The 19,002-nt window shown below is 41.9% G+C and overlaps 1 protein-coding gene across 1 annotated transcript in view; it reads right to left on the bottom strand.

The window, feature by feature from the left end:
- The window catches only part of FRS2 (fibroblast growth factor receptor substrate 2), a 59,171-nt gene extending 41,585 nt beyond the window's left edge, over nt 1–17,586 (bottom strand). Inside the window, exon 1 of the mRNA XM_086610863.1 lies at nt 17,558–17,586. The gene's annotated coding sequence lies outside the window, so the exon portion shown is untranslated. The remainder of the gene's footprint in view (nt 1–17,557) is intronic.
- Nucleotides 17,587–19,002: the final 1,416 nt, after the last annotated feature.

The raw sequence follows: 19,002 nt of genomic DNA, 5'->3' as shown, positions 1-19,002 counted from the left end.
GCCCCAGGTTTCCACAGGTCCAGTTCTACATCTGAATCTGATGTATTCTCTCTAACAGATAATTATTAAAACACACTAATAATTTGCTTATTCTAAACATATATGATTTGATACTGCTGTACAACTCCAAGTAAATTATTTAACCCTATTTCAAAGATTATTAACCTAATATCCCTACGCTCCTTCATAAATTCCAACCCATTTATGTTGACTATCTGAATATGCAAATCAATTTCTGTACATTACCCCCTAAATTACAGTAGGAAAAAATTGTTGGTTTCCATTTAGAAGTCAATACTGCTTAACAAGTGTTCTGGAAAATAACTAGAGAAGCAAGAACATTATGCAAAGCATGTGTACTGATGTTACTTTCCTCAGGAAGGAGAGAGGACTTTTAATTCACATTATTTCAGTCGTCCTATATACATCTATATCATCACTAAGAGGGCAGCAAATTATGGTGTAGAAGGGAAAACAAACAGATGGAAAACTTTTAAATAATACATGATGGAACCACAGTCATATTATATTCATCCCTTGCTTCTGCTACGCCAGCAACTGAAGGCCTGTGGTATGCTGCAAAGAGGGCTGCTGTCAAATTCAGAAACCTGTCTAGTGCTGCAGACTGATGTAAATTCTTCTATTGCAGCAGAGACAGCGACTTTTGCAGGCAGTCCTATTGCACCAGCCTACTTCAAACAGGATCATGAGCGTGTTAACTCTTCTCATTCTAGCAGTCCTACGCAGCAGCAACATGGATCAGTTAGCCTCAGTGGTGTAATTTTTAAATTATTCAATCTAAAATGCATTATTTCTTGGCTGCTGAGGTTATACATTTTGTCTATTATATTCACTGAACTAGAGCCAACCTGGGTAGAACAAATTTGTTTGGGTATGTTTATTTTAGCCATTTTTGTAACTCACTATGTACTGAAGTGATAGCAGAGTTCTTTCATCTCTAGCACATCTAAGCTTCCTCGCTGGCCATCAGTTAGCCTACGGAACAAGAAGTAATCATGACATTCTCAGAACTCAGTCTACTACTTGTGTGGTATTGTACAGGACTCATTTGAGAGTTTCCCTAGAGAATCATCTATAGCTGACACTTTTGAGAAGTTTAATTACATTTGCAAGTGTTTTAAAATCTCTGCCAGGTCACTACTATAGACTTATGCCATCAATAGTGAAATATAACCTTAGATGAAGCATATCTAGTAGCTTAGTCAGTAAAAAAAAGTACTGAAATAGATGTATAAATAATGCATAAAATCTGTAGGAAAAAATAATCACAGGACACCACATAACCCATTGGTACAATTGATCACATTAGGCACAGGCCTAACATGCACCTACGAATGCACACACTTCCTAGGGAAGCATTTACAGTTTTCTTGGAAATAAGATGAAGTTCTGGGAAGCAGCAACCACCATCACCAAGAAGCCAGAGGATAAATTCACTACCCTCACAAGATGCCAGGCCCCCAACAAAATCCCTACCTCACTCAGGAGGCAAACACTGAACCACTCATGAATCAGCTGCTAAATTGCAGGAGTTCACATCATGGCCTCTTAAAGCAAACAAACAAGAAAATACTGTAAGGCATACTGTAAGCAATTTACAAATAGTTTAATAACACATTTACAAGATGACTGTGCATAGCAAACTGCAGAAAAAAGTGCACTGCCTGCTCAAGCTATGCTGTCACTATTTTTGAGGTAAAATAAAAAAGCAAAACCTACTGACATGCAATTTTACTGTTAACACTTCACCCAAGCATAAAGCAGCTGTGCCATTCAAACAACTTAAAAATATATTTAGAAGAATGTGAGAATGATCTACTCACTGTGTATCTGCACCAGCACAAAAAATTTCAAGTCTCAGTAATAAAACGTTTCTTTTTTTAAAAAAAAAAAGTCCCCAGTCCTAAATAACACACTATTTAACCAACCAAAACAAAAAAAAAAAAAGTGGAATTTTCGTCTTCTTTGTATCTTGATTTGGAAAGCAAGTGTGATGGGATTTTAGCACAGAGCAGAAGAAACTCAGTTTCTAGGTTTCTGAGATTTTTCTTCTGTTCAACAATGGTTTTACTCTCACCAGTCACATTGTCCTAGTTTAGGTCGCTCTGGCAATTAAACTCTACACAGCTGCTCACCCGTCCTCCCCCACCCCCCAGGGATGAGGAAGGGAATTAAAGGAGAAAAGGAAAAGAGACCCGTGGGTTGAGATAAGAACAATTTACTACTACTGCTACTAATATATAAATATATACAGATATGTACAAGGATAAACGTATACGAACAAGTGATGTACGGTGTAATTGCTCACCACCCCTTGACCGAGGCCCGTCTCGTCCCAAACTAACGATCCCAAAACAGATAAATCCCGATACCGCCATCCCAGACAAACAGGAGGCCCAAAAATAGAGACTCGCTCTATATATTCACAAATACAGATTTGAAACCCAAAGAAAGCTTAAATAAAGTTTGTTATCAGAGTTGCCTATGAGTAACTCAGCAAGCATACAAAATTTAACATCAAATATTTTGGTGACAGTTCCAGTTACATTTTATTCATAACGCTAGACTTGCATTTCAAAGACAACATCACCTTATTCTTTCTAGTTTTATGTTCTTTTTACATGGCCGTATGTAGTTACAAAATTTCCTTTAACTACCCACCTCAAAATAGCCCATTCATAATGAAAGGTAATCAATGACGGGACTTCACTGATGTTGTGTTTGATACTGGAATTAACTCACAGAAAGCCTTTACAATGAATGTAAACCAAGATCTCTCTCAAATCACTAACAGTGAGCCCACAATATTTACTATTCAAAGTAATATGTAAAATACTTCTACTGTTCACCATACACTGCTAGGCTTTATTATTCCATCATCTCAAGCAGTCCTCTGTGATACTTCCTTGTTTGTTCTGAAGTCAAGAATATAGAAGGCTTTCTGAATCTACATTTCCTTGGTACAGCACACTTGAGAAATAACATTTTATACGGAACAAACCTAAAATCTAGCTACGTAAAAACCTCATTAATGCAGTATTTCACTTATTCCTACTTAGCTGACAAGGAAGTTTTATATGTTTCATTATACAAGAGTTTACATTCTTTTCAGCTCCTGGGTTATGTCCAACTTTTGACAATCTGAATGCTAGCATTTCTACAGACTAATGATAGAGCAGAACATAAAGCTGAAAGCACCAAAGTGATGGAAGAGAGCTGAAGATTTTCTTTCTATAAAAGAATGAACACTAGCCGTCCCTTCCCCATCCTACCTCCCCTCAATAATTTTAGCTATTATTCGACAATAAAAGCTATGCTAAGTTGCATAACTCCACTAAAAGAAAAAAACAAAACCCACACACATCTAGGTCACACACTTTTGTGGGGGGAATTGGAAAACAAAATGAAGACTTACGATCTGCCTATTCTAGGCATTTTGACATCTGACAGCAGGATTAGAAAACACATCTTACTCCCAAATATGTTTATTTTATTGAAGAAATTATAGAACTGTATGTAATTAAGCACTGCAGCAGTTCATAAAAAACTGTCAGACAATTTCAAAATAATTAGCTACTAAACGAGTAGCATGTTGAAACACAACTTTTTTGGTGCAAACGCCTAAAACTACATATTTCATGTACAAGATGAAACTTAGGCCTACGACAGAACACTTCATAAGAATCCAGTGCACCATCCTTAATGCACTTCTCACTTTCTGAGTCAGCACTACAGCCAATCAATCTAATAATACCATTGCAACCAGTCATCTTATAATCAATGCAAGAGCAGTTGGACATATCACATAACAACTGGTTAATATCACTCTACTTAGTAGCATGAAGTATCTCGGGGTAGTCAACATTTAATCATTTCATCAAGAGCTTTCCCTAGAGTACACTACTTATCATTAAATATTTCAGTCTGTCCTCAAAGCCTCAGCTGAACAGGTTTCCTCTTCTTCAGACATCTTCCTACTCTGAACTATAAAGAAATCATCCTTCCTAAAGAGAGCTTATAACCAGCAAATTGCAAACTGACTGGCATATGCTTAAGTTGAACCTTATTCTTCCTACATATGTTGCCAAGTTTTGTCACCCATAGTTCAATGAGAATCACAGAATCATAGAATCATCTGGTTGGAAGAGACCTTCGAGATCATCGAGTCCAACCACTCACCCTGCACTGATGTCAAAACACCAAGCAAAATCTCACATGAATCAGGATCTAAACAAATAAAGAGCTGCTGAAAAACTATATAAGTAATACACTTCATTATGTATATATAGTATAAGTAAGAAAATAATATTGATTTATTTTAAGATCAGCAGTGAAAAATCCACAGAAAGGCACTAAACTGAGATGGTATTGGCACGATCAAACCTTCAGAAAGGTAGTTTTCTTTTTAATTTCACACTACTGACAATACCAAGCTACTTTTTACCTTGACATGAAACTATTTTAAAACTACACCATGTAAAATTAGTAACTTACATCCATTTAACAAATAGAATTCTATATTAGAGCTGACAAAAAAATACAAACTCTTCAAGAGAAGTAAGTTTAAATTTAGCAGAGATATATGAAGTTGTGCTCTACAAGACCAGTATATAGGGACTTAACAGAACAAGGAACCCTGAAACAGGAAGAAATAAATATTTATTAAGCAAACGTACTGACACTTATGGACTATAGGCATAGTAAAAGAAAACACATTTGTGAAGGTCACATGATTCACATTCACTATAGGCACAGAAAATCCAAGACAAATAACTTGAACTTCAGATTTTGAAGGGTACTCTGTTGCCCTTTACTAGCAGAAATATTTCAAGACCCTAAGTGCCCATAAGTATCTTAAAATAACAGACATAATATACACTTAAACCCGAGTAGTCTTACAGAAACTAGAAGCTTATCTCAGTTTCTGGTTGTACCTCTGAGACAAAACACACATTGCTCTAGAACTAAAGACCCAGAGGACAAGCTGAAAATGCTCTCCCCACCTCTGTTATCAGAAAAAGTTCTGGAACTTGGGGAGGGAGGATATAAGCCCTGGATAAGAAAGGTTCACCCATCTACCTGTCTACTAAAAAAAAGGGGGAAGGGAAGAAAAAATAAAAAAGAAATATAGTTTGTCTGAAGCCTATGTAACACATTCCCTTTTCCCCTTCCTCTATACATTCCTTCTAGTCCAGCAGTTTTTAGGAATGGAGCACTCTCTGGAGTCGCAGGACTGACCAATTGACAAGTATTACTCAGAATTTCTCTAAATATAAGCAAAACAATGTAATTATAATAATACTAAATAAACACCACAAAGTTCAAGTTTAGAGAACAATTTATTGGATAATATTATATTTAATATTAGCTTGTTCATTACTTCTTAATATCTAAAATGTCTTAACCAAATGCATTTCAATAACGAAGATTAAGATAATGGTATCCTTCCTAGCAAAATTGCAAGCGCAGAGGAAGCCCTCTCAGGAACTGAATACCATTGCCTAAAACTTACACAGTAAATGAAGAAAGAGCCAGCTATCAGAAAGATAAGAAAGCAGGCATTCACATTGACACAGAGCATCCAACATTTGCTAATTAAATGCTTTGAGGAACCTTAAAGTAGAGGCCAATTAGTTAAGAATTCCAGACTACCTCCAGCCTAGCTCACAAATACTGTATAGACAGATACCAAACATCCAGCTTACTTTAGCATTAACATTCGTACACCTGAGAGAACTAACACTAAAACTACCACTGCTCTAGTCCTTTTACATTTATGGCAATACAAATCATGAGTTAGACACACACTGCGTTCTCAGTTTCTAGGCATGAAAGACTACTCAGCAGATTTTAAGAGAATGAAACACAAGGCAGCTGCCATGACCCAGAAGAGATTAAAGACGATTTAACTCTACTATCTTAAAACATGTCTAAGACCGATACAGCAAGCTATATATTAAAATTTTTTATTTGAACTATTATAATTGTTTTAATTTTCATTTTATTACCAGCTGAAGACATTCAAATAATGAAGAGCCCCAAATATTTAACTTTCTCAAAAAAAACGACCACCACAAACAGAAACCAAAACACAAGCCACAAAAACCTTGTGACCTAAAGTTTCATGAGACCTGAAATTTAAGAGTCACTTGGCTTTCTTTATTGAAAAAAAGTATCTCTTATGTTAACATTAGCTTCAGTTCTGCAGTGTCAAGTATAGGAAATGGCACTTAATACTACTTTTATTGCCTTAATACTTAATTTATTAATTTTAATATTAAGTAATTAAGTAATATTAACACTTAATACTATTTATTAGTTTAATTCAATTTGTGTATCATTAAAATAAAAGCTGCAGCTTACATCTGATTTGCCTCGCCAAAGAAACCTGCCAAGTGCAGAAAAAAATATTTACTAAATGGAATCACGTACAATAATAAAAGTCCACAAAATCTGACATTGTACTCACATAATAGAGTTTAAAGCATGCCACCAGTGCTCTTTGCTTACTCTAAAATAAAAAGTGTAGTCATCAGACAAGTGAACCAGATTTGGAAGATATACAGCAACATACATTTCACAGGTCTTTGTAAGAAGAGATCCAAAGGTAACACGTATCCCTGTCAGCTTTGGTAGATAAAAACGTAGTTCATCTGCATAAGCAGAGAGACAATAGAATACTCTAACACCCATGAAGAAAAGTCAGAGTGCAATTATTTTACCTTGTAGTAGTATTAACATATATAATGCACAATTTACTCAAAAGTTTCCTAAATCAAAGTGAAGAAAGTGACATGAAACATAAGACAGAGAGGAGGGGAAAAAGAAAAAAAAAAATAAAAAGATAAGATTTGAGCACAAAGAGTAGCAGGGAAAAAAGAAGAGTATGATGCAGAAACCTGAGATGCAGGTCTTCAAATTCAAAGACAATGAGCTTTAGCTTGAAGAGGAAAACTAGCAGTCTGACTACTGAAAAATCACACCAGCTATACTTCAAACAGATTGCAGAGACAGGAATATCAGGAGAAGAGGGAGAAGGTACTTGAAGTACTCCAGATGACAGATACAGGCCTGAACTTCATTTGTAAAGACAGAAAAATAAAACAGTGTCTTGAAAACGTTGTTTGGATAAGGAAGAAGGAGGATATGAATAAAACATTACTGTGGATTCAAGGAGAAGAGGGGAAAAAAAAGAGGGCTACTACTCCCAAACAACTGCCCTGTGCAAGAGAGGATTATACCGCTGTCAGCAGCATCACAAATGGTGAGCAAGTGAGTTAAGTTTGAGAAAGATAATAACGAACCGAGACATTCATAGTGTTGATGATAATAAGAAACACTGGAATGTGAGGCACATAGAGCCACGAAACTCTACAAAGGAACACGGTAACCTAAATAAAGGAGACAGCATGCAAGATTTCTGTGAACACTGTACCCTCGGGAAGAGGGTACAAAAGGGAAGATGCTTGCAGCAAGCAGTACCGCAGGTGCCAAAGAGGGACAAGGCTGTGACAGCCAGCCAAGTTTTCCTACATCCCATCTCCTCTTATTCCCACAAAGCTAAAGCAGCTTAGCTATAATAAAAAGGGCAACTACACTTTGAAAATGTAAATAAATTTTATTGTATTATTGTACCACCTGACACCTTCAATTACTTCAACCACCCTGACATCTGTTGGAGAGACAATACGGCAGGGCACAGGCAGTCCAGGAGGTTCCTGGAATGCGTGGATGACAACTTCCTCCTGCAGGTGATAGAGGAGCCGACAAGGAGGGGTGCCATGCTCGACCTTGTGCTCACCAACAGGGAGGGACTGGTGGGCGATGTGAAACTTAAGGACAGCCTTGGCTGCAGTGACCACGACACGGTGGAGTTCAAGATCCATGGGGCAGCAAGGAAACCATTCAGCAAGCTCTGTACCCTAGACTTCAAGAAGGCGGACTTCGGCCTCTTCAAGGACTTGATGGGCAAAGTGCCGTGGGAGGTGGCCCTGGAGGGACGAGGGGCCCAGAAAAGTTGGTCCACATTCAAGGAGCACCTCCTCCAAGCTCAGCAGAGGTGCATCCTGACGAAGAACAAGTCGGGCAAAAAGACCAGGAGGCCTGCGTGGATGAGCAAGGAGCTCCTGGACCAACTGAAAATGAAGAGGTTAGCCTACAGAGGGTGGAAGCAGAGACAGATAGCCTGGGAGGAATACAGAGAAGCTGTACGAGTGACCAGGGATCAAGTGAGGAAGGCTAAAGCCCTGAAGGAATTGAATTTGGCAAGGGATATAAAAAGCAATAAGAAATGCTTCTATAGGTATGTAGGGGACAAAAGGAAGTCCAAGGAGAATGTAGGCCCCCTCCGGAAGGATACTGGTGCTCTGGTCACCCGCGACATAGAGAAGGCTGAGGTACTCAATGAATTTTTTGCCTCAGTCTTCACTGATAAAGCCTCTTGTCTTACCACCCAAGCTGTGGAAAGAACTAGCAGGGACTGTGAGGATGAACCACCGCCCACTGTACTTGAAGAGCAGGTTCGGGAACATCTGAGGAACTTGAAGGTGCACAAGTCCATGGGACCTGATGAGATCCATCCGCGGGTCCTGAAGAAACTGGCGGATGAAGTTGCCAAGCCACTGGCCATTGTATTTGAGAAGTCGTGGCGGTCTGGCGAGGTCCCCGATGACTGGAAGAGAGGGAACATAACCCCCATTTTTAAAAAGGGGAACAAGGAGGACCCGGGCAACTACAGGCCGGTCAGCCTCACCTCTGTGCCTGGCAAGGTCATGGAGCAGATTCTCCTGGGAACCATGCTAAGGCACATGGAGAGCAAGGAGGTGGTGCGTGACAGCCAACATGGCTTCACCAAAGGCAGATTGTGCCTGACCAACTTGGTGGCCTTTTACGATGGGGTGACAGCATCGGTGGACAAGGGTCGACCAACAGATGTCATCTACCTGTACTTGTGCAAAGCTTTTGACACTGTCCCGCACGACATTCTTCTCTCTAAACTAGAGGCATGGGTTTGATGGATGGACCAGTCGGTGGATAAGGAATTGGCTCAATGGCTGCACTCAGAGAGTAGTGGTCAACGGCTCAATGTCCAAGTGGAGACCGGTCACGAGTGGCGTCCCTCAGGGGTCCGTGTTGGGCCCGGCCCTCTTCAACATCTTTGTCGGTGACGTGGACAGTGGCATGGAGTGCACCCTCAGCAAGTTCGCCGATGACACCAAGCTGTGTGGTGCCGTCGACACGCTGGAAGGGAGGGATGCCATCCAGAGGGACCTCGACAGGCTGGAGAGGTGGGCCCGTACCAACCTCATGAAGTTTAACCAGGCCAAGTGCAAGGTCCTACATCTGGGTCGTGGCAATCCCAGGCACAAATACAGACTGGGCGGAGAATGGATCGTGAGCAGCCCTGAGGAGAAGGACTTGGGAGTACTGGTGGACGAGAAGCTCAATATGAGCCGGCAATGTGCTCTTGCGGCCCAGAAGGCCAACCGCGTCCTGGGCTGCATCAAGAGGAGCGTGGCCAGCAGGTCGAAGGAGGTGATTCTCCCCCTCTACTCTGCCCTCGTGAGACCTCACTTGCAGTATTGCGTCCAGTTCTGGAGTCCCCAACATAAGAAGGACATGGACCAGTTGGAGAGGGTCCAGAGGAGGGCCACGAAGATGATAAGAGGGCTGGAGCACCTTTCCTATGAGGACAGGCTGAAAGAGTTGGGGCTGTTCAGCCTGGAGAAGAGGAGGCTCCGGGGTGACCTTATAGCGGTCTTCCAGTACCTCAAGGGGGCCTACAAGAAAGATGGGGAGAGGCTGTTCAGGAGGGCCTGTTGTGATAGGACAAGGGGTAATGGTTTTAAAATAGAGGGAGGTAGGTTCAGGTTGGATATTAGGAAAAAATTTTTTACCATGAGAGTTGTAGAACACTGGAACAGGTTGCCCAGAGAGGTGGTGGATGCTCCATCCCTGGAGACGTTCAAGGCCAGGTTGGACGAGGCCCTGAGCAACCTGATCTAGTTGGAGATATCCCTGTTCCTTGCAGGGAGGTTGGACTAGATGACCTTTGAAGGTCCCTTCCAGCCCTAACCATTCTATGATTCTATGACAGATGCACAACAACTACTTTCAGTTAAAACTGTTGTGGTGATTTAAAAGCAAGAGCATATTTTATTTAAACTAAAATTTGTAATCTAATTACATGTTTCAATCAGTGTTTGAGTTACTGAAAAATACAGACAGCTACAGAGAAAGGAGTATTACACTCTCTACTTCCAATGGTTGGCTGACAAGGTTAAACTTGTTGAATGACATCAAGGGAAAAAAAGTCGCCTTGTGTTCCACTAAGATTTTTTTAAAAAGAAAAATAACAACAACTGTGCTTTAAAGGAACAATTCAAAGACATATATTTTTTTAAGACAAATACAACAAACTCTAAGATGTCGGAAGAATCTTAACATACTTCCCTGAAGAAGTGGCCCTCCCTGTGTTTGCTTGGTATCTTAATTTGCCTTTGGTTTCAAAACTCTACGCTTGCCAAGAGCTATTCCTTTCAAAACCCCAGGAATTCCATTACTAGTTTTAAGCTAAATTAAAGGAAAATAGAAGCATTCAACGCATGGCAAAAGTATGCACAAAGTGTTTGTTGATACTCATAAATAGACTGAAAAACTTAGACATGTCTGACGGATAACTGCTCCACAGTCAGCTCTGTTTTGCTCTGCTGTGCAGCTAAGCAAAAAGCTACTGCTGTCACTTCGGAAAAGCTCAGCATAAGATGCATTGCCACTAACATCAAACACAGCACTTGATAGTTCATTTTTCACTTTTAAGTTTATGTATATACCAAAGTTTGCATTTCTGCAGAGGAAAAATAGTGGGAATTTCCCCTTTAAAAGCTACTGCTTCAGCATCTCCATTTGGGAAAAGATGTCACGCTGTCCTAAGGCATGGCAAAACCAGTCACCTCTCCACCCTGTCAAACATCTTGCAAGTCATGAAATAAAATCATTCCATCTCGGAAAGACATCTAATATTGTGCTGATGAAAATCCTTCCAATGTTCACACGAAGGGTCCCTTCCAACTCACAACATTCTATGATTCTATGAAACAAGAAGTATTACTACAATCACTTTTACTGACTAAACTATGGTAAGAATCAAATGTCCGCACCTGCGTATTGTGCCAGGTGTCATACTAACACACAAGAAGACAAATGCTTTGCACAAGGATATTAAGAAAATTTGCTTCAAAGACAAACGTTTCATTTGTGTCAAGGTGAGTACTCCCAGCAGATAAGAACTACTATGCGGTTTAACTTCTTTGGCAGCAGCCACAGGGAAACAGTGGAAATATCAACACACCAGTTTAAACTGCAGCTCCAGTGAGAGAGAGATCAAAGTTCTGTATCTTCCATTAGAAACACAGAAACCCAAGTACCGGCATACGGGATAGAGAGTCTATTTTACCCTTGAGAAGGCAGGAAATTAAAGCAACTTTTCACCATTGAGTCAGCACACAGTAACGGATCAGTGGTTTACAGAAACCGTCACCGCTGCGTGAATGACAGCAGTAGCATCTCAACCCTGCCAGGACCAAAATCACTATGAAGAAAAGCCAAGGGAAAGAAGTCGGTTCTTCAGACTAAAAACATGGTGCCCCAGTCTCTCCTGAGTTTGGGAGTACAGTCCAAGAAACCTAACACCTATGAAAGAAACCTATGATTCTATCACTATCTCAGATGTGCCAACTGCCCTGTAGCTCTCAGCTTTTATTACAAGCATAGACAATTCATACAGTACTTCTGAACTGCATTTTCCTCAACAGAAAAGTAACAGATAGATGTACAAGAAAAAGCTGAATAGCAAGAAAAATTTTAGTACCTTTGCCATAATATACACATTTATCACAAATAAAGGAAAAAGGATAAGCCAAAATCTTACATTTGGGATCTTTTTTAAAAAACTCAGTTCAAAAACATACCAACAGAGGTGTTTCTACCAACAGCCAATACTGAACCTGAACCTTTACATCAAAAAAAAAAAAAACCCAAACAAGTTCTGTGAGAAGCAGCAGCAGGTCTAATAACTGTGGCTAACTCTGGGAGCTGAAGTAATTAAAGGAGGCCACCCAGCACAGGTGGCTATGGCAGCAACAACAGGCAACACAGTGATTTTACACTTGCAGTAATTCAGAGAAACACATTGCCTAACACAGATAGTATTACTTTGTCAACTGAGATTCAGGCAAAAAGTTTAGGGATTATCCTGGACCACCTGAGGAGTCAGTGACAGATTAAGTACAGCTCATGTGACAAGAAGCTTCTCATCTCACTGCCCCACATATGAATGTGAAAGCATTTTAGAAGAACAACTAAGACATGAAATTACTCTAAGACAAGATAAGAAAATAGTCAGTAATCACAATGCCATTTCCACTAATTAGAAAAGAATGCATACAGTCAGTCTCAAACATGCAATAATCATGAAATTTTATTGTATAAACATCAGAAATATGTTATTACGTTTTTTTATTAAAACCAAGGGATACTTATTTCTGTTGTCATTTCTAGCTTGAGGGAAAGACTGAAATTCTGGAGAATCACAAGGCTCCAGGAAGATGGGCCTCAATAAAGAGTGAACTAAAGTGGTTGTCATGATTGTTGCCATGCTGCCAGAAGTGGTGAAGAGGAAACGTTGAAGGGTACACTATACTTGCAGAATACAGGACATATACACACACACATACATTTACATGCATATGTAGTTATATGAGAAAACACCACAATACCAGTTAATCACCAGTTCAAATACAAAAAGAATGTTCATATCTAGCAATGATTACACAGAATGGCCAACAAGAAAAGACGATGCTTAAAAGCAGAAAACTCAAAGTCTGTTATATTAGGACTCTTGTTCTACAACTTATACACAATTAAAATATCATCTGCACAGACTGCGTGAAACTACACATCTCTGGACAGAGATGTTCTTGGCCAACGGCTCCTCAAATAGCTTTGATAAAAAATGATGCTATTCAGTAGCAGACAAAAATAAAAGCCATTACATTTGTTTCAGAAAATGTCACTGAAAAACTTCAGATAGGTCATTTCTTCCAACAGTAGCTACTCCCCAAAGTTACTCATTGCCACGCAGCAAAGAGAGGCTTGCAGCAGAGTGAATTGTGTAAGAGTGCACTAATTGACTTCAGGAAGAATTAATCAAAGTAAGTGACCACTGAAGGTAGACTGAGCTAATACTGTCCATTTAACTGCTGATTATGCTTAGAACACGTAACACTGCACAGTTTCTCTGGTGGAAAGGATCATTAAGCATGGTAATCTATGGCAGAGCAGTAGAGACAAACGGCTGGGGGACACAGTATCTACAATCTTCAGATGTTTGCAAAAAAAAAAAAAAAAAAAGAAATCAATGCCTGCCTATCCATATCCTGAAACATTAAGTACAACTTCAGTGATAGCTTGAAAAGCCTTCAGACAGATTTTGAAAACCACTATGCATTAAGTAGTTACTTAAGAAGAAAAGTCACATACTGCCTCCTAGGAAACTGTCTGAAGTTATAATATATGTCTTAGGTCAGCCTCATAGTTTTCATAGGCTTGTTCGTTTGGGTTTTTTAATCTACTTATTACTGCAAAATATCTTGCAGTTTCCTTAGTGGACATTCATCACTATATTTTCTGATTTTAGTCTTTTAAATTTAAAAGCTTAATATACATACTAAATAAATTCATTGTCTCGATAATTTGACAGATAAACAGCAGTTATAAACAAAAGCAGATTTTCCCATTCAGTACCACTAAACAAAACAATAGGTACCAAATAAAAATATTTAAAAATTGAGTTACTATACAAGAGGCCAGATTCTTCCCTCAAAATGCCTTCAAAGCACATCATTAAATCAGAGATACACTACCATGGATTAAGGGGTCTTTGATATAAAATATGCCCATGAACCATAACTGAACAAGGTATTCAAACTCTCCATGCCATAGGAGCCTAACCTCACTGAACTAGGCCAGCATGGAATACACTTTAAACTGGCACAATGTGTCACTGTCACCAAAAGAAACAGGCACACCCTGCTCCCCTTACTGCTTGCATCCACCCCCATCCTTGCGCCAGCACAAATGTTTGTGCAGCAAACTGATCCAGCTTCAACCTAACCCTCCCCTCCCTGCCCCTCCTCCAAGTCAGCTCAAACCTCAGCCCAGTTCACCACATAACCATACAAGTATTTGCCTGCACAAAGGAGGAAGCAGCGGAGCGGGGTGGAAACAAATAGGACCATTTTTTTCCAATGGTGGAGCTGGTCTATGGCAGCTGTATGTCTATGCAAAGCAGTAGGTTGCAGGTTGGAGTCCTGTAACATCAGTCTCACAGGTTCAGGCCTATGCAGTGCTGCTCTCCCCCTTCCTCTCTCAGATCCCACCTCTTCTCTCCCACTGCCACTGGCAGGTATGGAATTGCAGAGTGAGTTGGTTCAGGGCACTGAGTCAATTAAAAACTAACTCTACCAAAAAAAAAAAAAGTTGCTAGTTTTCAGCCAATTCAGCTTCCTGAATCAGCTCCTGGTGCAATCCTTACCGGCACAAGGAAGAAAGAGGAGGAAGGAGGCTGGGAAGAGAGAAGGTCCAATTTTCATTGCCTTATGATGCTGTGGAAACACATTTGTATGCTGCCACGTTTTAAATGAAAACTTGCCAGAGCAGCTGAACATGATTATTTTTAATTAATTTGTTCCTAAGATTAACCTTGTCCCATTTCTTTTTCAGAAACCTAAACAGCTGTAGTCTACTTGGGCACAAGCAGCAGGAACTGAGGCCACTTCGCTATATTAACCAATTTAACTCTTCATGTGTAATAAAATGAAGATAGAGCATTAGTTATTCTAACTTAGTGATACTTTCACCAGATATTCTTTTAAATTATCACTGATTAAATCACCTCAGGTATTTGCACAGGAAGAACATACATGTAATAAAACCAACGCAGTCATGTTAAGTATTATCTTAACTGTAGTTCAGTATTTAAAAGGAATTTAAACAACGGTTCAGGTGATTAAAGTGGTCTCACAAACCTCTCTGCTCAGAAGTGAATTTCATCCACTATTCTAAAATTGTTTTGCTTAAACTACAAGACCCAACAGTCACAGAAGTGAACAAAATTCATTTCAATGAGTTCAGAATCAGACCCGTTATAAATATCCTTACTTTCAAGCTAATTTTTGAACAGTAAAGCATCATAAGTAGGAGTACAGACAGACAGTTAGAAATAATCATGCTCACTTCCAAACAACAAAATTTATTACTGGATTGTTAGATTTAGCAGAGGATTATTTCTATGTAAGTATATATATTTATGTTCATCCAGTTAACAAATAAAAGAAACATAATTGTATCAATTCAAAAGACAAAACATATCAACATTACTGTTCAAGAACTGTATAACTGAAGTGCAGAATCAGATTCATGTATTCGCAAACCAGTCTTCCCAAGTACCATATATTATACTTTTCCAGTTTATGAAACTCTCCTTACAAGGACAGATTCTTCTACAAACTACCACCTGTCCGTTGCAACAATTTAAGACAACCTTTCTTCTCTTTAACAGAAAATTCTTATAGGATGAAAAAGTGTTCCAATCTACTCTGCCTGTACGAATATACAGAAATGAGAACAGTTTATTTTGACTACAACTCACCACCACCATTTAAGACAAGACACTGAACTGGAAAGCGAGCAAAACCCTGGAAAGCCATTCAACCAGATAAACACAGAACTTCTGGCACGTTGTTTTAACAAGCACTTTCAAAGCATTCTTGACACAGAGGCAAATAAACTCACGGAATCTCAGTCAAGGAATAACATTCTTAATCACTTTCCATGTAACTGGTGATTTATACTGATACAGGTTTCTTTTTAAGCAGGCGTAGACAGGTGTGCTTTTCAAGTGCACTTGCCAACTGAGGAAAACGGACAACAAACTTCCCTGGCAGTTCTGCTGACTTTAACAAGAAAACAAGATGCTTGTTGGATCTGAACCCATATGTCTTCACACCAAATCACTTTTAACATAGCAATAAATCATACAAAAATTAGAGTTTCGTTCTTCTGTACACAAGTATGTCATAGAGCTAGCAGAGCAGATTTCATGATAGATTCATAATACAGAATTAGAGCTAACATTAAGACCATTAAAGAAAGATTAAAAAAAAAATATGTATTCAGAAATATTTTTGCTCATTGCACTAAATGTCACTTTGTCACTGGCACTTTAAGTAAAAAAAGCTAAAAAAAAATCAAAGATTATTCTAAAAAGTCACAAATAAAAAACTTTAAAAAAAATATTATGAACGTCAAACAGCAGTTGGCAACTTTTCCAACGCTTTCTAAAATCAACCCTGATTTCTACAGTAGGTATTAATTGTAATAACAGCGCTATTTTCAACTCACAGTCCAACAACGTTCTTAGTGATTCCTACGCATGATTTTAATTTAACCACTTTTAATTCATGAATGCTGAACAAAATGCAGTCAGTGACGAGGAAGATGAGAAAGCCTGCTTTCATTTTCTGGAAAATCAAGTTTAGATGGGGAACCGAGTCAAACAAGTGCTGACACACCTTTTGACCTTTGCAGTTCTTCAGATCTATCCTTACTACATTCGCATGCAAGGATATGTCAGAGTTTAGAAGGATGAGCAAGTAAGCTAGGGATGACTTTCGTTCACAGCATCGCTTCAAAAAGCCCGGAGGACGCCCTTCCCTCGGGAGGCTCTCTCTGCTGACCCTGACCCACCGACCCGACAGAGCTCTCAATCAGCCTCAGGGCTCGAACCTCGAAAGCCCCGGGGCTTGCTCAGCGACGTGGGGCAGAAGATGCACTCGTCTTGAGAGGCGTGTGACAGGCGCGGCTGACCGAGAGGAAGGTGCGAGCGCTTGACAGGTCACACGCGACGAGACGGAACCATCGGACGCACCGACCAGGCGGGCGGGCGGTCCGGCAGCCGGGATCCACACCCCGCGCCAGACCTGCCTCCGGCAAACCAGCCGCCAGGACGACTTCTAACGGCTCCCCTTTTGTTTTTAACCTCGCACTCCGCTCATCCACCCCCGCTCCCTCCCCTCCTCCCTCCCGCCCCCGCCCCAGAGCAAGGCGGCGATCCCCCCCAGCCCTCCCCGCCGACAAACAACCCCCAGCCGCAGCCCCCGCCGTGCCCCTGGCGCTCACCGCCCCGGGGGGCCGCAGCCGCCCGCCATCTCCCGCCACCCCCACGGCGAGCCCCCGGACCCACATCTCGGACGGTGAAGGGAGGGCACGTCCTACCGCAGGGCACGTCCCAGCCCGGCTCCGACGGGAGGAATCGAGACACGGCGCTGCTCCCGCCCACGGGCGAGCCGGGCCCGGGCTCGGCCCCGGGAGCCTCTGCTGCCGCCCGCTCCCAGCGGGGCCGGCCGGGCACCCCCGCAAGAAGGAGCCGGGAGGCGGCGGAGAGGGGGGGAGGAGGAGGAGGAGGACTGGTACCCACCTCCGCCATGAGCCCTGCGCCGGCCGCCGCGCCGCGCCGACCGGACCGGACCGGACCGCCTGCGACGGGCGAGACGGCGGCCCCGCGCCGCGCCGCGGGTAACGGCTGCGCCTCCCGACAGCGGCGGCAACAGGGCCGCGCTCTGGGCCGGACTGTGCCCGCGACAACTTCCGGGGCACCGCGCGAGCGCCTTCCGGGGCCGGCGGGCAGGGGGCGGGCGGGCGCCGGTGCGCGGGGTGCTCGCGCGCCGCGGGGAGCGGTGGAGGGCGCGCGCGGGCGGCGCGGGGGACGGTGCACGGTGCGGAGGGCGGCGGCGGCGGCGAACGTGTCCGTGTCACCGTCACTCGGTCTCGGCCCGTCACCGGCCCGTCACCCGCCCGGCGGGAGCGCCGGCAGCGCTTCTCCCGGGAAGCGGCACACAGTGGAGAGCGCGCCTCAGAGTGGCGCGGGGGCCAGCTGCGAGGGAGGCGGCCGCGAAGTGGGTCTTACTGGTTTCTCAGGTAAAAATAAATAAATAAATAAATAAATAAATAAATTAAAGCTGTGATTTTGCGCACAGCTTTGGAAAGGATTGGCTCAGTCGGTTTCGTGTGGTTTTTCTTAAATTTCTTGTGAGAAAAATTAAATTTTTTTTAAGTTTCTCTATCTGCTGTTGTACACGATGTCATAGTGTTATTTTAGACACTGCCACAGTAATTCATCTGCAGACGTTGAAGTTGCTCAGTTTTCAGAAGGTACGCCACGTGCAGCTGAAAGCAAAGGTAGACAGGGTTATGTATTATGTGAGGCACTGGAACAGGTTGCCCAAAGAAGTTGTGGCTGCCCCATCCCTGGAAGTGTTCAAGGCCAGATTGGATGAGGCTTTGGGCAACCTGGTGTGGTGGAGGGTGTCCCTGCCCACGGCAGGAACGATTGGAACCAGATGATCTTTGAGGTCCTTTCCAACCCAAACCGTTCCGTGATTCTATAAAAACAAAGATACTGCAGAAAGAAATGTTGGAAACAAGAAGAATGAGTGCAGGTGCCAGACCTGCTTGTTGTGCAGTTTTACGGAAACGCTTAACACTCCCGTTAGCCAGTGCAAAAAAACACTTTGCATTTGTTCTTACTGCCACTATCCATGTGTCATCTTGTCTGCTGCCTGTTTACAGACCAACACGTGGTCTTGGGCCAGAAGACCTTGTAATCTACAATTAATCTTGAATGTGTCATTCACGTCCCAACACACACACAAATCAAACACAGTGCTTGCAGTTAGAGCAGCCAGCAGCCTGCGCAAAACTCTCCGCTTTGTCTCAGATCACGCTACAAATGTTTCCCTCTTGTTGTCTAGCTTCTTTGGCCTTGCCCTATCTTCTGACCTCTCCACCAAACAAGTTACTTGACAGAACTGGTCTGTCTATGTATCTTACTTCCTCAGGGGTTGTGCAACTCGTGTTTTGACT

Source organism: Tauraco erythrolophus, chromosome 4 (genome assembly GCF_009769465.1).
Source record: "Tauraco erythrolophus isolate bTauEry1 chromosome 4, bTauEry1.pri, whole genome shotgun sequence".
NCBI classification, from domain to species: Eukaryota; Metazoa; Chordata; class Aves; order Musophagiformes; family Musophagidae; genus Tauraco; species Tauraco erythrolophus.
This window is presented reverse-complemented; position numbering and strand designations above follow the sequence as displayed.